This window comes from Gadus chalcogrammus, chromosome 23 (assembly GCF_026213295.1).
Source record: "Gadus chalcogrammus isolate NIFS_2021 chromosome 23, NIFS_Gcha_1.0, whole genome shotgun sequence".
Taxonomy (NCBI): domain Eukaryota; kingdom Metazoa; phylum Chordata; class Actinopteri; order Gadiformes; family Gadidae; genus Gadus; species Gadus chalcogrammus.
In genome coordinates, this window is record NC_079434.1 from 15,544,360 (window position 1) to 15,556,859 (window position 12,500).

Consider the following 12,500-nt stretch of genomic DNA (forward strand, 5'->3'; position numbering starts at 1 on the left):
TACGTGAGCCTGTGTGTTTGTGTGTGTATGTGTGTGCGTGCGCGTGTGCGTCATTCTCAGGAGGGTGACACTAGACAAAGTAAAGGGTTGGGAGTGTGCGCTGACCTGCTCTCTCGGACGCTAACAGAGGAGGCGATGGGGGAGACAGGAGAAGATGGGGAGCAGAAAGGTTAGCTGTGAGGGAGAGTAAAAAGAATAAAGAGAATAAGGTGCTTAAGAGGGAAAGAAGGAAGAGGAGAGGCATTAAGGATGGGAAATAATCACACACACGCAGAAACAGAGAGACATAGACAGAAAGAGAGACAGAAAGACGGATCGAGACAGCCAGAGAGAGAGAGAGAGGGACAGAGACAGAGAGACAGAGAGACAGACGATAGACAGAGAAAGAGAGAGAAAATAATCATCGAAGTAAGGCAGCATGCCAGAGTGTGCACCGGCTATAAAAAGGATACAGGAGAACCACAGAATAACAGTGAACCCTATACCATGTGGATATAAAACTATGAAAACACTTGGGTCTATAGTCGTCTGTGTAATTTTCAAATGAATGTATGCGCTGTGTGTGTGAATTCACCCAGATATGGGTGTCTGATGTCTGTGTTCTTCCACGTGTTTGCGTGTGTGTTCGCCCATAGGTGTGTCTGTGTGTGTGTGTGTGTGTGTGTGTGTGTGTGTGTGTGTGTGTGTGTGTGTGTGTGTGTGTGTGTGTGTGTGTGTGTGCGCGTGTGTGTGTGTGTGTTCGCCCATATAGGTGTGAGTGTGTGGGTGTGTGTGCGTGTGTGTCAGGGGAAGTGGTCCCACAGAGGTAATTGGATCGGGGCGGGAAAAACAAGAGTGGGAACCAGCTTGGGTCGGGGGCGAGGCGGACTGGCACAGCTGGAAAAGCAAAAAGTCCTCTCTTTAAACTCAGGGGGGCGCCGCCCCCAGGGGAGCCCAGGGCCGGTGGACCGGCCTTGGGGCGGGGCGGCCCGGAGAGACCCCGGCTGCGGGGGCGGACGAGAGGCCGCAACACCAGGTGCTCCCAGGCGGCGGCGGCGGCCTCAACAACAAGGTCGGGTCTGTTTTGTGTCGGCCTGCCCTTTGTTGTGGAACACAACCATCCTACCAAGAATTCGTGTTTGGATGACACAGAATTATTTTTTTTCTTCTCCCCGAAAAAAAATAAAAGTGCTTTCATCAGCCCCGACGAAAAAAAACAGACAGCACGTAGGTAGTAATTGCGATTTTCTGGGAATTGTTGTACAAGGGGGGGGAGAGAGTAGACTAAATTGGCTAATAGGTCGAGTGAAACTTTTAAAGGCTTTGACCGGCAAACACACCGCCATTGTAAAGGGGGAAATTGCCCGTTAAAGAAAACATCCCAACGGCTCCCTTTCTCCTGCTTTGGCACCGCAAACCCCCGACACCAGAACCACGATACACGGGTTCACCCCGTAGACCTTATGTTAGCACACACAGGGAAAAAACGATGCGGTTCTAACAATCCAGGCAGAGGAAATGTGTACTTGATAAAACATATAAAAAAAACGAGGGGGTGTAAGCGGGGGTCCAGACTGCCGAGGTCTGCACTTTTTTGCGACGGCCAGAGGAGCCCCCCGTCGCCCATACAAGCGAGTCATTCTTCTGGGGGCCCGCGGGAGTGTGGGCGTCTGGGCGATGTAAGTGCGTCTGGAGGTGATAAAACAGCACAAAGCAAATAAATAATGACTTAATGAGGCCCCCCCGCCCTCTCATATAGTGATGACGACCACGTTTCTTTTTTTTCCTGCCCGCGACACCGGCAGCAGGCTGGTGTGTGTGTGTGTGTGTCTGGTGTGTCTGGTGTGTGTGTGTGTGTGTGTGTGTGTGTGTGTGTGTGTGTGTGTGTGTGTGTGTGTGTGTGTTAGTGGGAGGGGTTATGGTACACATCTGGTTTCCAGGTGTGCGATACTTTTCGTTTCTGCCCATATTTTGTAGCTCACACACTGCTTGCCGACATTAATCTGGGACACTCTGCCCTATTCCATGAGCATCAATCTTGGCCACGGTTCCGGTGTTGGGAAATATGCAATACGCGATGCACTCGCTCCCTTCACATCTGGCTGATTTGAGAGTCACAGCATAAATCCTCAACACCGGGTTACATTCCATTTTGTGCGATAGGGTGTCATAAATATGCGTGTGTCTGTGTGTGTGTGTGTGTATGTGTTTGCGATGTTTGTGTGTGTGTCTGCATTTGATTTGTGTCTTATGTCACGGAGCAACTGATCAATTGAAAGAGGTAGAGAGACAGAGACAGAGACAGAGACAGAGACAGAGAGAGAGAGAGAGAGAGAGAGAGAGAGAGAGAGAGAGAGAGAGAGAGAGAGAGAGAGAGAGAGAGCATGAGTGGAAACAGACATGGAATTGGACTGACATTCACACTCTACTACAAAGTCTAATTACTCAGGCAGAGAAATCAGAACAGTTTTGCTAGCTTTCAAACAATGGCAAGCCTTGTGCACACACACACACACACACACACACACACACACACACACACACACACACACACACACACACACACACACACACACACACACACACACACACACACACACACACACACACACACACACACACACACGTTCCAATTAAGCACCTTTATGCTGTCTTGGTGTTAATTATGCTCCCAAGATTCACTGCTTTGATTAAGTGTCAGACGTGCACACACACACACATACGCCCACACTCTCATTATAACTGTTGGGCCATGACACACACACACACACACACACACACACACACACACACACACACACACACACACACACACACACACACACACACACACACACACACACACACACACACACACACACACACACACACACACGAATGCAGTGTCACTGTATTTAAAAGAAAACAACCATTATTTGATAGGGTTCTCATTTGGCTGAATATCACAGCTCCACAAAGAGACACAGGAGACATAAGCAGGGAAGAGTTAAAAAGAGGGCAAGCAAACACCGAAAGAAAAGAAAAAGTTAAGCCGACAATAACAATTATTATCTCATCTGTAACAGAATCACCATGGATATCAGGGAGGAGGGGGAGCTCACATGCATGAAGGTGGATGGAGGGTGCGTTGAGTGTGTGTTTACGTGTGTGTGTGTGTGTGTGTGTGTGCGTTTGTTTGTGTGTTCAGCTCCAATGAGGACAATGACAGGTTACAGAAGGCTTGCGCTGCGCATACCCTGCATCCTGACGGGTGGTTGCACACAGTGGAACGAAAGTGTGTGTGTGTGTGTGTGTGTGTGTGTGTGTGTGTGTGTGTGTGTGTGTGTGTGTGTGTGTGTGTGTGTGTGTGTGTGTGTGTGTGTGTGTGTGTGTGTGTGTGTGTGTGTGTGTGTGTGTGTGTGTGTGTGTGTGTGTGTATGGTTGGAGGAAGGTACGGGGCTTAGATATAAATATAATTATACATTTGCACTTCCTTGTCCAATGTACCACCCAAGCCACCCGTAAGAAGACGCATCCTGAAACATGAACCAAAAGGATTACCTCAGTCGGCCACCGGCCCTTAGCAACGATTCCCAGGGACCTGGATACTTAGAGATGACAACAAAAGGGCAAAAACAATGGAAATCCCCCCCCCCCCCCCCTTGTCCTTATGCCTATTTTAAACTAGGGTGGAAAAATGGCAGCTCACAGTCCATAGGGGGAGAGAGAAAAAAAGAAAACACATAATTGTTGCTCTTCTTCGCCCCTATAGCAGGCGCCTTAAACCAGCAAAGCCTGTCAGGGCTCGCAAGGGAACCCGGCGGTACAGACACCGAGGCAGAGAGGATAAGAGAGAGAAGGCAGCCTTAGTGTCTGGTGCTGCTGGTGGCAGAGGAGATGGTGTTGGGGAGGGGGGGGGGGGGGATCTGTGTGTACGTGTGTCTATTTTTAGAGGCATCACTGTGCAACAAAAGCGTCCCGGTGTCCCGGCAGGTGGACAGGGGACCGCTGTGTGTGGAGGACCCTCACCCAGAGGGGCCTTGCTCCAGGGCGCTACGTGAGCCTGTCTTCCTGCGCTCCTGAAACCACGCGGTCATCACTATGCAAACAAGGTGTCCCCTGCCGGGGCGATTAATCAAGCAGATTTTTTTTTTTGCGGGGGGAAACGGAAAATGTATTTTTCAACGCGGCAACCTCGGCTGATTGCTTGGAATGTCATGCGGAGGAGGTCAAACGGAACGCTGTTTCTGTTTGTCGTGTCGTTTCTGTTGTTGCGTCGTTTCTGCTAACGCGACAGCAGAGGTGCGCAGAGTTAAATGATGCGGGTTGGGTGGTGCGTTTTTTTTTTTTTTTTACGTCAACGGAATCGATGACGGATGTAGAGCCGGGGGTCGGGCGTAGAGTGAGGTCGACGGGGAGGGCTGGAACAGAGAGGGGGGGGGAGAGATAGCGATGGAGGCAGAGAGATGGGGACTGTGCGACTGAGAGAGAGAGAGAGAGAGAGAGAGAGAGAGAGAGAGAGAGAGAGAGAAAAAACGCAGAGCTAAGGCCTCCTGTCACAGAGTCTGGTGGTGGAACCGGAGAAGTGTACTTCTTCTGCTTACGCCCATTTAAAAAAATAACAGCACTGCACGAGCAACAAACACTATAAATACGTCTTCCTCCTGGAACCCAGGCGGCACTGTTGAGGGGGCAACCTCTCTGCGTGTGTGCCTTGCTGTCTTTATTGTTTTTCCGAGACTCTCTAGTGTGTATCTCTCTCCGTTTGTCTCCCTGGCAGGCGGTCTGCCTTCATGTATGTGTGTGTGTGTGTGTGTGTGTGTGTGTGTGTGTGTGTGTGTGTGTGTGTGTGTGTGTGTGTGTGTGTGTGTGTGTGTGTGTGTGTGTGTGTGTGTGTGTGTGTGTGTGTGTGTGTGTGTGTGTGTGCGCGCGTATGTTTTCCTCTGTCAGGTGATGTACTTCTAGTCCTCCCCCTGCACGGCTGTCACATATGGCACCTCTGACGCTGGGAGTTTTGTCATCCAGCCTACTTCGTTACGGTCCAACTCTGTCTGTCTCCGTCTGTCTAGTTGCCTTTCTGTCTGTCTGTAGGCCGGCCTCACTGTGTCTGTCTTTCTGTCTGCCTCTCCCTATCCGTCAAACTGTTTTTCTAGCACTTCTCTCAAATATGAGACTCCTAAGAAGTTGAAAGGTTTATCAACTGCACAGGGTGTGTGTGTGTTTGTGCATGTGTGTGTGTGTGTGTGTGTGTGTGCGTCTGTATGTGCATGCGTGCGTGCGTGTGTGATTGGCGCTACGCTTGCCTGTGCTTGTTATAGTTGAATAAACCTTCTGCAGGGCAGAAGAGGATAAAAAAAACTAAACACACACACACACACACACACACACACACACACACACACACACACACACACACACACACACACACACACACGCTCATAAGAATCCCCCCAAGGCCTCACCTGGGAAGCGCGGCAGCAGAGGCACGAGGGCGAACAGGCAGAGCTATCTCTTAAACGCAACACGGTTCCCAGGGGACTCCTGTAACTCAATAGACCCAGAGCGGTAGAACGGCGGGGGAAAAACCTAAACACTCAAGGCACTATAACACTAGAATTACCTCATCGTCTCACCCGGCAACCGATACCCCTCTATGGCTGGGAGGCGAGGGGAGGGCCAATACCTGGCTAGACTTCTAATTGACTGCGGAGACGTTCGTGATGTTCCATAACACGCAGGCCCTTTGAAATAAAACTCCCGTCGCCAGACACAATGGCGGTTTGGAGCTCTCAATCGCTGGTTCCTCACGCACGCAGCTCTCTCGCTACTGTAGATGGTAATCAGGCAGGGGCTTAATGTGTGGAGTGTTCAAGGGGGAAGCTACGCGTGTGAGCAACCAGGCGGGCGGAGGGGGGGTGGGAGGGGGGGCTTAAGAACACTTGGGGGGGCCCGCTTGAGGATTTATCTTGGGGGAAAATAAAGGGCAATATTGAAGGATGGCCTGGAGTTTGGTTATTATTCACTGCTCGCGGTTAAGACCAAACCGCACCTCCTGTGTGTGCTTTCACACTCGAGAACTAAGACGGCATTGTGTCGAGTTAAACAGAGTTGTTCACCCCCCGTGCACACAGACATACACTCAGACACATGCTCAATCGCAGACAAGCCGCATACATATTCATGCATGAACACACACACACAGAGGGCTTTCATGAGGGGCCTTTATTAGGCTCTCACCTTTGAGTGTGCGCGCTTGTGCATGTCTGCGTGCGTGCGTGCGTGCGTGTGTGTGTGTGTGTGTGTGTGTGTGTGTGTGTGTGTGTGTGTGTGTGCGCGTGTGTGTGTGTGTGTGTGTGTGTGTGCCGGACCACTGCTAGAAAACAATGAGTAGAGAACATGAAGAAGTATTCCACTACTGCCAGACTCAAATCCATTCATCCGTTGATGGTTTTCTCCTCAATCTCCTCTCTCTATCCCTTCCTTCCTCCCTCTCCCTCCCTCCCTTCCTCCCCCTCCACCCTTTTCTCTTGACTGATCCCCGCACCCCTTGAACAAAATCAAATCGCTCATGTTTCCATTTTGTTTCTTGCGAATCCGGTGTGTCTCACCTCTTTATATTCCAACATGACGCTATTTTCAAATTCACCTTCTCCCTTCCTCTCTCTCTCTCCCTCTCCCTCTCCCTCTCTCTCTGTCTCGCTCTCTCTCTCTCTGTCTCTCTCTCTATGTGACTCTGTCTCCCTCTCTCCCTCTGTCCCTCTCTCCTTCTCTCCTCTTCAGCACCTTTCTGGCGTTGACAGATGAAGTCCGCAGGCAGATGCATCTGGGGACCAGGCCAGTGGCCCGGGAGGGGAACACATATACTTAACAATCCCTCTCTTCCATACACTAGTCGGCTCTGAATGTCAGTGTTTCGCTATCCCCCTATCACCGCCACAATCTCTCAGAGAAACTCTTCGCCCTTGGAACCCTCCTTTCTTATTACTTTTTTTTTCTTTAAAAGAAAAAAGGAACTGAAAAGAAATCTACGATGCAAACTCAAGCTGGCTGGTATCTACCCCAGCCATTATCCTCACTGCCCGATCCCCCTGCTTCTTTTTTTTGTCTATATATCGAGCCTCTGATCACCCCTATGAATCCCGCCTCCATTCCCATTTTCTATATTTTTTGCATTTATTCATAATAGGTATCGTCTTTATAGAAGGAGCAATGCCTTTCCGAGATTTGATCAGAAACATTCAAGCCACTGCGGCTGAGGAGGCTACACTGTGTGCTGCTGCTGTGTTTGTGTGTCTCTCTTTCTGTCTGTTCAAATACCAAAGGTTTGATTTACCATTGCAACTTCGATGCGGTTGTTGTTGTTGTTGTCGTCGGGGACGGGGGAGGTTGCTCCATGATTAAGCCCTGCGTGATCATTTCAAAGAGGGGCATAAATGCGCTAATTCGCTGATGATTAAAGGATTCTCATTTAAGATCGTCTTGATGATCACACCGAGAGCGAGCGTCTGTGCCTCGGCACCACGTGAGGTTTCCATCGCACCGCACACATCTCCTCATCAAAAGAAACCGTTTTAGTATTCACCCCCATCGGGATAACAGGGTGACGTGGTAATCACAAGGGGAAGGCGGATAAAGATCCTTAAACACATTCACACGCACATACCCTCACACTTACTTTACACACATCTATCTATATTTCAAAGCTTGTGTACATCGCACACACGTATGCTCGCACACACACACATACTTTTCTTTTGGCGTACATTTAAATATGTCAATATACTAAGTAGAAATAAGCAAAAGTGTCCAAAACTGTCCAGTTGTCATCCGAGGACACTGGAAGAAACATACGTATCTCTCTGCCTCATACATACACGCCTCAAAGTCATTCATCCTGACAGCAGAGCCGGCCAGGTGACAGCTCACGGAGATAGCGTGGTCGAGTGTGTGGGGGTCTGAGATGGTCTCTGGCTTCAGTGTGTGTGTACGGGGCGGGGGTCCTCGTGTGGGTCACAGCTCTCGGCGTGCGATGATATTCCATGATTCCCCACACCCAGCTGGTCCTCTGACACTCAATCCATCAGGAGACAAAGACAAGGCAAAGCCTTCCCCACATCGCTCACCTTAAAGCCCCCCTCTTCACCTCCTTTCCCCTGACTCATTACAACTTGTCAGGCTCTCTGTCTCTCTACCCTTTACCGTCCTCCTCCACCCCCTTAAATCTCTTTTAGTCTCCTCAGCCCCCCCCCGTTCCTTCTCGCTCCTCTTTCCTCCTTAGTACAGCGCCTCCGAGCGATCTATAAGGCATCGACGATATGTGCTTATGAAATGAAAAAGCTGAGATGAAGTTGGCCGTCGAGGTTGCTTACACTAGGGTACGTACATCATCACGCACGGCGTGCCCTCGGAATCAATTAGCGATAAACTAACATCCTGTGACGGCGTTGACAGTAAGGGCAACCGTCTCGTCCGTTGTAAGCCATCTCTCTCACCGCAATCGTTCGTCCAAAGGCCGGAGCAGCGATAGAAAAACAAGGGCTCAGAGCCATCAACAACACATCCAACTCTTCTGCTCCTCGACTGTGCATCCAGATCATTTGTAAAGCCGTTACTTTAACACCCCTGCGAAATCACATAACCTCCCCTTTGTGTTTTACAAGGCTGTTTCCCGACTGGAGGTATTTTCTATGTGTGTGTGTCCGTGTGTGTCCGTGTGTGTCCGTGTGTGTGTGTGTGTGTGTGTGTGTGTGTGTGTGTGTGTGTGTGTGTGTGTGTGTGTGTGTGTGTGTGTGTCCGTGTGTGGATGTGGGGTCATGAACCAGGGTTGTTTGGTGGGGGGGGGGCTCAATTGCAAACAGTTGTAAAGAAGACTATCCACCTTAGAGAAAATACATCCATCGTTAGTCCCCTAACGTTGATAAAATAAACATGTCGGTTGTTATTGCGAAGGCATCGCTGTCTTACATGCATTCATAAGCCTCACCTGCAATGTCCGAGAGACCTTCAACACGATTACTACGGCAACCGCCAAGACCTTTTGACCCCTTATAGGATAAAGATGCAGCGTACATCATAAATTGGGCAGCACACAACACATCCATTTCCTTTGTGAATTGCAAATAGTCTTGATTGTCAGTGCAAACCTGGAGGTAGCCATGGCAACGCGGCACAGCCGCACTGAAAGAGGGGAAGACTATGGGAAGGAAGAAAGACAAGATAAACACTTGTCAAACTTAACTTCCGTGAGACACCGGGTCTATAGTGGGAACGTTGGATGTTGGAGTAAACACTGAAATCACAGCCTTGGAGGGGAACCCTCTTGGCTATTTTCTGATATAATAGAGTGCTATATCATACGTGTGTTAAGACACAACTGCGGCCTCCGATATCAACATTGTTTTTCCGCAAAAATAAACCTCAGAAAATGAAGACAATTTCCACATCGCCGCCGAGGAGATCGCAAAGTGGACCTTGTTAATCAGACCCACTAACCAAGAAAGACCACAAACAGTTGTCCATCTTCCTAGCTTCTAACTGCCAGTGAGGGGGAGCATGGAGGGATGGGAGACTGAGGCTGCACCGTATAGCGCTGCACAGGGTCGTATAGCCTCACTCATTATTATACGTGGCGCGCCGCTAGTGTGCTGTTTTTTTTTTCTTTTGAGGTAAGCAACTTTTGCACTAATAAAGGCCTGGAGAGCCCAGGGTGAGGACAGCTTTCCCCCAGGCGGTCAGCAGAGCTACCTCGGCTGTTCCCCTTCTCCAAGCATAAAAGTTCAAATGAACTTAAACACAGACAGGTCTGAGCGCAACCATCGGGACTCATAAGAAGATTCCCTTAAGCTGTTGGAGCCCTTCGATCAGGGCGTGGGAGGAGGAGGAGCGGAGAGAGAGCGAGAGAGAGAGAGAGAGAGAGAGAGAGAGAGAGAGAGAGAGAGAGAGAGAGAGAGAGAGAGAGAGAGAGAGAGGAAAGAGAGAGAGAGAGAGAGAGAGAGAGAGAGAGAGAGAGAGAGAGAGAGAGAGAGAGAGGGGGGGGGGGGGGGGGGAGAGGGAGGAGAGAGAGAGAGAGAGCGAGAGAGAGAGAGAGAGATCGGGGAGACAGAGAGAGAGACAGTGAAAGAGAGAGGGGGAGACAGAGAGATGCGGTAAACGAGAGGGGGGGGGACAGAGAGAGATACAGTGAAAGAGAGAGGGGGGGGGAAAGAGAGAGAGAGAGAGAGAGAGAGAGAGAGAGAGAGAGAGAGAGAGAGAGAGAGAGAGAGAGAGAGAGAACGAAAGGGAGAGAGAGAGAGAGAGCAAGAGAAGAACGGCAGAGGAGGTAATAGCCATGTTGGCTGCGATGTTTAAATAGTCTGTTTGCTACTAGAAGGAGAAGAAAACGAAAGGGGGGGAGGAGGAGGAGGGGGAGACAGTGAAGCACTTCACCCGGTTGTTGTTTGACACTTGAGAAGTCTACACAAACCCCAACAGCAGAGGTGAATCAACACACGTATATACGGCCTGTCGCCTCCATGGGAATCTCAAACGAAGCGTTCACCTTTATCTTCTCTTTTGGTGGCGGTGGGGGGGGGGGGGGGGGGTAAAACAATGGCCAGCGGCCCTTCTTGCTGGTGTCCACATGAATGAGTAACTGAGGAGAAAAAGCCTGAATAAAAGAATCTACCAGCACCACCAAGGGGACCGGAGGGACGACGCTAATGACAGTTAAGTTTCCGCGTGAATGACAATGCCTTTTTTCGCTCTTCAACGCCCCCACCGGGGTGTCGTACCCAGGAGATGAGCCAGATAACAAATATTACCACAAAGGGCCTGTCACTCAGTCCGTTTCCGTGGCGACCGTCGGCGCTCGTCAGGGCGGGTCGGGCCTTTTTTTTAAATCCGGGGTGAAATTCCTTAAAAGCCAGGGCTGATTGAGGCATTTGTTGCTGATGGTGCTGCACAGCGGAATTCCCAACAGGGCCGAGGTCCCCATCACACCAGTAAATCACCCACTGGTCCCTTTGAGCGAGGTGGCTGAGAGGGGGCCTCTGAGGTGAGCCGCCCTAAGTACTCCGTATAAACACTTGTGCTGTCACAGCTCCTCTGATATGACATCCCAGCTGAGTGGTTCGCAGTTTCTTTTTTTTCAGTTTTTTCTTTTTCTTTCTTTGTCCAAGCTGCTGTTATATTTGTGTGTTACCTTATGCTTGTTTATTCCTGAATAGAAAATGTTTGTGCGGTGTGTGTGTGTGCGATTGTAAGTGCAAGGCGCTCGGCTGTATAATAAACTAAAAATCCTCTCCCTCTCTCCCCCCTCCCTCTCTCTCCCTCCCTCCCTCTCTCCCTTCCTCCCTCTCTCCCTTCCTCCCCTTCCTCTCCCCTCCATCCCTCTCCTTGCCCTCTCTCCTTCCCCTCCCCTTCCTATCTCCCCCCTCCCTCTTCTCTCCCCTCTCTCTCTCTCTCATCCCTCCCGACTCCCTCCCTCCGGCTCTCCCTCTCCCCCCTCTCTCTCTCAAATCCCTCCCTCCTCCCTCCCTCCGGCCCTCCCTCTCTCCCCCCCCCCTCCCTCCCTCCCTCTCCCCCCCCCCCTCTCTCCCTCTCTCTCCCTCCCTCCCCTCTTCTTCCCTCCCTCCCTTGGGGAGTTAAGCATCCGGAGCCTAATACAAGGGGGGGTGACCTGTGTGACTCTAAAGTAATTCAGCCATCTGGACGAGGGTCACTGTTTTCCTTCCCGGGGTACACAGTGTGACAGGAGACAGCAGCACGGACACTGGGGCATGCAGGGTCCCCGGGGCCAACCGTTCAGAGGAGCCCAGCGCCATTCATCTGAGCTGCTGCTGATGCTACTGCTGGTGATTTTAAAACCAGCAAAACAGCCCCACATAAAACTACAACAGGGCTATAAAACTACAACAACCACAAGCCCACGTGAATGAAAATGACATAAAACAGACACTGTTCGAAAAAATAAATAAAGATAGGTAGAGAGGAGAGAGATAGAGAGAGAGTGAAAGAGGGAGAGATGGATAGAGCCGGAGTGATCGATAGAGAGCAAGAGAGAGAGAGAGATTGATAGTGATAGAGAGAGGGATAGATTGCGAGCAAGAGAGAAAAAGAAAGAGGGAGATATATAGGAAGATATAGATTGATTGATAGAGATTGAGCTATATAGATAGAGATACATAGTTAGATTGATAGATTGATAGACCGATCGATAAATAGAGATACTTCGAACCGGCAGCATAATAGACTTGCCCAGGGCATGGAAAATACCTAGCATAATGGAAAAACACTTTGAAAAAAGGACTTGGTGAACAATTGCGTGTGGTTAATCATACACTAATCAATGTGCTCTAAACTAGAGATTAGTATCCCACTGAAAGCCATCGAAAGACATAGAATGCTGATTGCCATGGGCTGAATGACTAAGTAGTACTGGTTCATGGAATAATAAAACCATTTTTAACCAAATGTTTTTCATTTAAATATATTCCGCTCTTCCGATCACCAGTGTGTGCATCATACTATCTTTGGGTGACTTCAAAAGTTCAAATCTTTTTTTA

At 49.9% G+C, this 12,500-nt stretch overlaps 1 protein-coding gene across 2 annotated transcripts in view; it reads right to left on the reverse strand.

Moving 5' to 3' along the window:
* The window catches only part of sema5a (sema domain, seven thrombospondin repeats (type 1 and type 1-like), transmembrane domain (TM) and short cytoplasmic domain, (semaphorin) 5A), a 123,789-nt gene that overhangs the window by 110,211 nt on the left and 1,078 nt on the right, over positions 1 to 12,500 (reverse strand). The window lies entirely within an intron of this gene.